Raw genomic sequence first — 9521 nt, 5'->3', positions numbered from 1 at the left:
GTTTTAACACATAAAACAAGTCTTAGCATAAATAGGTAGGTAAACCAATTAACTATGTACCCTGATTTCATCCTTCTCCTTAGTTCTGGTTCATTTTGGACTCATTGTTTTGGGTTGGATCTTGAAAGGAATTTATTGCAAAGCAATTTATGTAACCAGCTCATTTTTCATTTTCTTTTTTGAGAGATTTTAAATTGTTTTAAACTAAGACTCTCCATTTTAAATTCATAGGAGTGGATCGCTGAATGTAGTCGAACAAACCTGTATGCAATAACTATTGAACGCCAGATGTGTATGCAATGGTGTGCTATTAATTTCACTAAGAGTTCATTAGCTGTTCAATCTTCATTTCAACAAGGCACTTGATAAAATGCTGTGGAAAAACGCAAGACTATGTGTGCATGCACAGGTGCTCACATGTGCACACACACACACGGGCATGCATGCACACACACAGAGTACCCATTTTGCATTTCCAGTATGTCATTGATTCTCAAATCTCCCTGACATGCATGTTTGCTTTAAGAACTAAATATCAGTTGAGATTTCTTGGATTTAGGTAGAAGAAATATAGTTTAAAGTTGTAAGTGGATGGTTGCAGCATTCTCATCTATTTCAAATGTAGGCTGAAAAGTGGAGAGTGGATGGGAGAGAAATTCTCTGCTGGAAAAAAGACCTACTATGCTGTTGCCAAGTTTTAACCCAGAGGGAATTTCTGGCCCTAAGTTATAAATTCCAGAAAATAGGGGCCTATAATAGAAACACTGACAGAACCTTAACTATAGCATTGCTAAAGGCAACGCTGCAATAAAATGGAATGACCTGTGAGATAAAATGTTTAATCTTTTGAGTGAGATGTGGCCTAATAACTCAGAAGCAGAGATGGGGGATGATTCAGGCTCTTCCTTGCAGCCTCTTATATGCCCTTTATGAAATTCACTGTCACTCTCAGCTGCTTTTCCCTTTCAGGCTGAATCTTGTTTCACTCCATAGCCAAATGGACTAGAAGGGTCATAAAGAACCAATTTATGGCCCCTAACTTTTCAGCAAAAACTATTTTTCAAAATGTAAATTAATGGCAACAGAAGCAGGAGGATCAGGAAAAACACCTTTGCACATGACAAGAATAATAGAAAGAGAGAAATGGGTGCTACAGATGTGGGTTTGAGTCTCTCTCCTATTTCTCACTATTGTCTTTCCAAGAGAGTAAATCAGCATTTGAACCTTCCTTTAGTTAACTGAAAACAGTTTTGTGAAACCCCTTCTTCCCAAAATCAAATTCTAAATCTTGTTCTTGTGCTTATTTTTATATCACAGGAGGGGTAAATAAAACCCTGCCTATTAAAAGATGGACTCACACAGATTTCTGAATTACATGGTTGATATTAATTTTATATGACATATTTGTCTGTGCTAGCAAGTGGAACTGGGCATAATGACCTAGGAGGTCTCTTTAAATGCTACGTCCCATCAAATAAAGAAAGATGTAATCACTAAGTCCATAGTCATCTCTCTCTGGTCAAAAATCTCAGATTAGTTAGAATTCCACTTATTTAAACAGTGCCCTAAGCCAGGACAAGGGAATGCCATTGTCACTACACAGGCAGAGCCAGGTTTTTTTCTGTAGACTTTTTATTTTAAATTTTTTTGCTGTCCTAGAAGCAGGAAAAAAAGACCTACTCTGACTTGGTTGCTTCTTATTCACTGAATGCTTCTACCTGAAGATTCTGGTTTAAAAGCAAGGTTATATGAAAGTAAATTCTTTGAAAGTCTGTGGGTAATTTTTCAACCTGGTACATAAGGAATTAGACATGTCCCATTAAAAACAGCTGGAATTATGTATGTAATTCCTTGCATACCACCCAGAAAATTTACCCAGAGCCTCTAGCCACTTCTGTTTCCCAAACTTTCCTAAGGCTAAAATCACTATGAAGAACATCTGGGCTCTGTTCTTTGGGGATTTCTATTTTATTCTATCAATATTTTCCCTCATTTTAACACATGAAAATGGTAATTAGATATTCCCATATTAGGCATATGGGAACATCCATTGCAGATGATGCTCCCAGAAAAATCTGGTTTGTGAATCTCCGGTGCTTGCCACTATTATACCTGTCATTTCTGATTCAGTAGCATTTTGCACCTGTCAGTCATAGCTAAATGAGGCGCTATATATTGAGGATGCATTTGCTTGCTGTCCCAATGCTTGTCAGGATTGCACTGGACTTTGCAGGGGTGACTTACAAAAATGCTCCCAAATATTTAAGGCAACAAAAAATCACCCAGTGGTGTCTGTAAATGTGCAATAGAGTGAGGCTAAAAATGTTAAAAAATAAAGACTGTTTTCAGCATTTCATATTAATTAACCACAAAAAATAAATTAATTTTTTTTAAAAAAAGAGAATAAAGAAATTGAGTACTCATTAGTATTCAGTGAGAGTTCCTAAATATATATACACATAAAAGTATATTTTGTTATATATATTTTACATATATACTTATATATGCCTACATGCAAATATATATATGCATATATCTAAAAGTATATGTATAAATTTTTGCAGGAGACTGAGGCAAGCTCAGAATGGGCAACTTGCCCTTAAACATTTTATTATCATGATGAAATTATCCATAGGTAAGCTAACTAAAGCATGCAGAGATCATCTACAGTTGTACAGTTCAGCATTTTTATCAGTTCTACCATACTTCCTCAGCTGAGGGAAATAAATTATGCCAGCCAATTCCTTAAAACAGAAGGCTTGCTTCTTCTTGTTAATTTGGTCAGGCAAATATTGACTCTACCAGTTCAAAAGCATCTTTTGACTGCTTTTTGAGTCAGCGGATTTGGGTGGAGCAGGATTATGGAGGTTTGAATGCCCTTTCCTAATATACATGGCCAGCACAATAATATAGTTATCTTCTGCCATCGTAAATTGGAATTACTTAATGATAAGATTGTAAAATTATAATTTCACCTAACTATATATGCATATATTAAGTTGGCCTGTTGAAACTATAAAAACTCTACTTCGAAAAATTTTTTCTTTACCTGAACCCCTTTACTATAACTGGCCTGTAGTTTACTCCTATTAGAGATTGCTTTACTCCTATTATACTAATTTTTTCTCCTACTTTGCTAGTAAACTCCACTGAACAGTATGTAAGTAAGTGGAAGGAGCCCAGTTTTCACCCTAAGCTCATGCAGAAAAATGGAACTGGCTCTTACATATAAGCAAAAGTAAAATGTTAAATATCTGGAAAGGAACTTTTTTCTAAAGAGAACAGACAGCATTGCAGTCAAATGTATGCTAAGGTTTGCCATTCTCTTGAATCTGCACAAGATAGTCTCCAGTGTTGAAATGATGATTTAAAAGAAGTGGATGGACGTAGTTTGGTCAGTATTCTGTGTTTCCTTGCTTTGTGTACTTAAAAATAATATGATTCCAAAAGCCAGTTCTAATCAACGTTAATGTGTTTATTTCTGTTATGCAGACCAGTGTGCTATTCAGCTCTGAAGATCTGGTTGAAAGTGATTTTTAATTTTACCTGATGCAAAGGCAGAAATATACACAATTTATTTGCTTTCAGATTACAGCTTTCAGATCAGTTGTTGCTTTCCATGTTCTACTTTGCCTCTTTCTTTCAAATAAAAAAATTACATCTTTTGAAATTAATATTTTAAAAGTATTCAAAAATTATATTAAAAATTATATCAAAAATTATATCATAGTAGACCTTGCAATAAAATTTAATCATTTCAAATGTAGCCAGTTTGCTTTGATAGACATCTGATCTAAAAGTTTCATTGTTGTCTGGAATAAGATTGGGTGTCTTCAGTCAATCATCAACTTTAAGTTACCTGAACCTCAAAGTTCACCTCCAATACCGATATGCTATCCAAGTTCTCTCAAAGTGTACAGGTACGTATAACATGCATACATATTGGTGCTCTGCGGAAAGAGATTATTAATATTGACTTCTATGTCCAATGATACTTTCTTAGACATGCGCGAAAGTAGGTGACTCTGCAATTAATATGGAAAAATATTGAGCTATGGAAATAAAATATAACCATGAGAATCACAGCAGAAAAGCTTGTAAATATATTTTGTAAAATTCCTGTGTTCAGCAAAGAGCTTCTGCAAGTGTATCTCAATAAATTCTCTACTTCAGAAAGCAGTTTTTATTAAGGTTATGTGGAGTCTTCCGAAATGAACTGTGTATATGTGTTCATGTGCACACATTTATGTGTGTTACACAGACAGGCTTTTGTATGAGCTTTGGCATATTGCATGTGGCAGGCTGCTGAAACATGAATAAAGACAGTAGGAAAAAGGCAATGCACATCCTGCTGGCAATAAAGGGAAGGGATTGCTGCAGACTTCCCTTGTGCCAAATCTCAAAGTTCGCCCAGAAGCTCCCAAGATCATTTCTCAGCCCCTAGATTTTCATGTTGAATTATCTGTCTTGTTTGCTAAATGAACGTACTTCTTATTTTATTTAAACCACATGAGGTAGGTGTATTTGACTTCCTAGTAGGGAATGCAATATTTAGTCATTTCAGTATGCACGACTGTGAAAAGGTGAAGCATATTTTGTGAACATAATTTGGGGGTAATTTTAAATGGCATACCTTTTTCTCCAACTCCTTTCCACAGCCTGAAGCTGGAAACATAAAGTGCAGCTCGTATGCTCTTTACAATTTACTCCTGAGAAACACTGACCACAAAAGTCAGTAAACATTCATCATGAGCTTTAGGGTACTTTCCTTGGATTTGGCCTCAGGCTAAGCTGAGGGCTAAAAACATTTCATGAGGGGGTTACAGTTTTAAGAAAAATAAATATATTGCTAGTACAGTATGGTTACTCAGCTTGGTCTCATGCTGGAAAAATTCCTTCTCCCAACAAATACACAGAATTTTATGTTATCCGTCTATCACATTACAACCGATACTGTGGTTGTAAATCACCAATATGCTAATCAACATAGCTGTTGTGACCTACTTACCACATATTTCTGCCAGAGCTTCCTGTAACATGTCACATCACTGAATCCACTCTGAGAAGTACAAACCAAATCTACTTCAACCCATTTAGCACAAAGATTCTGGGGAAGGAAAAAAAAAAAAGAGAAGCACAGCAAAGCAAAAAAGCTAGGTCAAGTTCTCTTGTTAATCCTGGGCTTCTGTGACATAAAGCCATGTTTGCCACCATGTACTGCCATAAGCAATGACATGATTTCTCATGAAAAGGGCTACAAATAGAGAGTAGAAAGCCCCATCTAATACTATTTCCTGTATTGCAGAGAAAACTTGAAAAATTCCTCACTAAATGGTTGGTTGTCTTAGTGTGGTTACTGGTATTTTTAAGCTAAACAATGCTTACAGTAAAAGGATTGTTTTAAAAATTGATTAAATTTTTAACCTTTCAACTTCCTTGCAATTTTTGTTTAGTATTCAACCCTACCTGAGGAAGGTCTTTCTACTTAAACGAAACAAAAACACATCAGAAGGAATGATGTGAAAATATATCCTTTAAACTTTTTTAGAGATTTTAACAATGTGTCCATAAGGTATTTTAATTGTCTGGGGGGGAGTTTTGGTTTGCTTGTTTATTTTTAAGTCTAATATATGTTGATTTTGTAATGTATCATTAATACAGGAAAATAAAATATCATGGAATATATTCATCGAGATTCATTTTACTGTTAATATTCAGTTTAGACAGTAGCATCAGTACAGTGACCTTACAGCATGAGGAAAAGGAGCTGAAATAAGATTATAACACCAAGTGTTACATCAGATCATCTAATTGATGTTAGTGAGGACCCTTACATTGTACCATTTTTTGAATCACTGTCTAGGATATTACAGATGTCTAGGACAGTATAATATTATCTTAGATGAGATGCAATGCAAGAACTTGAGAGTTTCTATCTGCAGTGAAGATTTCCTAGCACATTTTTACAGGAAATGCCTTTAAACCTGCTGCCCTAGACAAATTCTAGCCTAGAGAGCTACAGCCTCTCTTCCTGAGTTCTCGGTGAGTTTTGACTGCACACATATGTAAGAAGAACAGATTAGAACATACTTAGACTAAATTTTATAGAATTGGAAATGCTGTTATTGGGTGAAGATTGCAAAAGAGTAACTGAAAATATTAATTGCAGTAACAACTTAAAGCTCACTATCTCCTGAAAAAGAGAACTAACAACTCATGCATGGTTCCTCTCAAAATCATTTCTTATTCTGGCCCTGATGGTAGTCCTCAGTGTCGTGGGGTCAAATACTGTTTTCCACTGCAGACGTGTGACTTCTAGTGAAAAGAAAGAGAGATTCACTCAGACAGCCAAAAGCAGAACTTGTTTCTCTGTCTCAAATGGAGTGCTTTAAACTATACTGCAATAATCACAGATGCTCTGCTCTTGGCAGAATGAGAAAAGCTTGATACAGATTCACAAAATAGCTCCATTAGGTAAAGATGCCATCAGTCTTTATTACCACTATTATCTTAAAGCAAATTTCACCTAACACAATATGGAACTAAACTTAGGAAAAGACTGAGGAGGAAGCTATGAATTAATATAAAATGACTAGTACTGAGGCCCAGTGAGCTTAATCCTACTCAACACCAAAGCAAAGAATAGCAATCAAAGCTGTAAAGCACCACAGTAATTTGTTCCTGTGTTGACTAGAACAGCAAAAAATTAGGGTCTACCATGTCAGCATCTGCTAGAGAGTTAAAATGCCTGTAAGCATAGTTTATAGTTGACATTTGTTCAAAGTAGCTTTTTTTAAGGAAACAGTATAATACTTCAACTTTGTCCTCCTAACTTCATTTAATTTCACAGGTTATGTCCAACTTTATTATACATTTTTGCCTTTTTTTTAAAGACAAAACTGTATGGTTTATTTTTTTCAAAAACTCTAGCTAATTTTACAGGTAAAGATTGCTATTTTTTAGAAAGACTAATTCTTTCCCTTCAATGGTCATTATCACAAGATAAATTCCCATAAGGCCTAATAGAATTTTCTAGGATTTTCTGAACTATGGGACACTTGCCTGTCTTGCTCTATTTTCTGAAAAGCACAGTAGCATGCCTTGTATCTGGTCTGATGGGGAAGGGAAGATCCTTTGAAAGTGGAGGCAACACAAAATCATTTGTGAAACGCTGCCTTAGGATTGCATCACTTTCAGTTGCCGTTGCAGAATACCTAATAATGAAATGAAATCATTGTAAGAACATAAATCATCCTACAGGACTTTGAATCCTAACTAACATTTATATTTTTTTTTAATTCATTCATTTAAAACAGGAAAAAATAGTAAACAATTTTTTTTTTCTTGAAAAAACAAAATTTCACTTACAAACTCAAATGCCTTGCCTAGGAGAAAACATCAGAAGAAAAAGAATCCGCATTCTACTAAAAGTCTTCTCACGAATCCTACCTTTTCTTTCTCTGTATCTCCAAAAGCTTCTACAATTGTAGCACGATCAAAAGAAGCAAGTTGGGCTACTTTAAATTCTGGTTTTTTACTTATAACCCAAATAATGTGGCAACATCTTGGAAGTGTTAGACCTCCGTCACAGGAAACTTTCATAAAGAGGAAGAAATATAGTTTGGCATGAACATACTGGAATACCTTCCACTGTACTGTATCAGCTACTGTTTCCAGTTACACCCTGACTGTGTGCTAACCAAGTCACAACTATTTAAGCAGGTTTTATTGCTGAATTTCCACTCACAAAAAATAAGGTGGAGCAAATTTTGAAGTGGTGGTATTAACAGGTGAACTTCCATAAGTGTAAATGGTGCAAAGTTGATTTATACTAGGAAAGGATGCAAGGACCCGAGGAATAGGTTATAGTACTTGCTTTGCAGAGTCCAGTAGCTGACTGAAAATTTTCTGACATAAAGAAGAAGCCTTTGGATAAATTCAAACAGGAGGGTAGTGAAGAACATACCTGTGGGATCTATCACACAGTTTATATTTCGAGCACTGTACAATTACTGCACCTAGTTATAACAAAGTTCATATACAGGGTTCTTGAGTCTGTGTACGTGATAGAGTACCATTACTTTCAGGGGAAAACAGCTCTAATGCTATCTAGATTGCTCAGCGTCTTACTAGAGATATTGTACAAAATAAAGCCTCTGAGCCTCAGGGTATGATTTTACACATTCCTAGTGTGTTACCTAACTCCATTACGAAGAATGCACTCTGGCAATCTTCCTCTGAGGATGAACAAATATTACAGGGAACATGCTACATGCCAGACAAACAGCCTCAGCTTAAAGTCCTGCCAGATGAATATGTTGCCTTTTATGGATATGAAATGCATTTTAAATCCACAGCAACATATTGCAATCTCATGATGTGCCTATGATCCTATTAACACAACCAAAAAGACCTTGGGGAAAAAGGTAACCATGGATTGGAACAACACAGTAATTACCACTATGTCTTGTCAACACTAAAGTTACCAAGAGTGACTGAGATAGACAAGCCAGAGATTGCAGAGTCTTAAAATACTACATTGAAAAGCTTCACTGTACTGTCCAAAGTTCAGACCTTCAGTAGGAAGAATGAAGAGATTAATGAAAAAGATATCCAGATAGTTTCTCCAGATAATAAATTATAAAAAAAAAAGTGTATTTGCATACCAAAAATGCCATAGGGATACAAACCTTGAGTCTCTTTTGCTTAACTGAATTTGAATCTTCCAGTGGCTTATTTTTGTTTGCTTTGTTTTTTGAAAATGAAAGAGGCAGGTAGAAAGGCAACAAAACCTTTATCCAAACCTTTCTAAGTGATACAGTTTCAGTCACATACCTAAGACAAACCCCTTATGTGACAGGTGAGAAAGTCTTCATAAGAGTTAGTGTAGCATCCTGAGGTTCATGAAAATAAGACATTTTGTGTACATCCCACACAAAACTGACCCCTTACATATGAACACAAAACTGTGAACTTCATACTTTGCTATCAAAAAATCAACTTTAATAAACTCTGATATAAATAAAGGAAAACCAGCAAAGTACCATTTTAGAGAGCATCAGCTGGGTCATGCGTGGTATGGAGAACAAGAACATATTTGAAATGTTGAATTAGCATGGCCCTGGGACAACCCTACTATGATGTGGAGTGCTTTCAGCACAGACAGTCTAGCCCAATATACTGAAATCTTCTGCCCTAAATCTGTGGCAGCCTATTTGGCAAACCCAGCCCAGAGCTGCAAATCCTGGAAACCTGCAAAACATGACAGGCAACCTCTGTAAAATCTAGATGTGACAGGATACCTTGAGGCTATGATACATTATGAAACCAAACAGATTGGGCCTATTCTCTGACTCTTAATCGAAAAGGCATAGCATGGTTTGTGTTAACAAAACCAAACTCTTTCCCTCTCTCCCGCCCCAATACTTTGTCATCCTCCACAATGCCCAGCCCACTCTCTGTTCCCTGGCCTAATGCTATTCCTGAATCTTGCCCAGATACCAACTGGGAAATTACAGTTG

Source organism: Harpia harpyja, chromosome 3 (genome assembly GCF_026419915.1).
Source record: "Harpia harpyja isolate bHarHar1 chromosome 3, bHarHar1 primary haplotype, whole genome shotgun sequence".
Lineage (NCBI taxonomy): Eukaryota > Metazoa > Chordata > Aves > Accipitriformes > Accipitridae > Harpia > Harpia harpyja.
The sequence above is the reverse complement of the archived record's forward strand: the minus strand, read 5'-3'. Positions refer to the sequence as shown.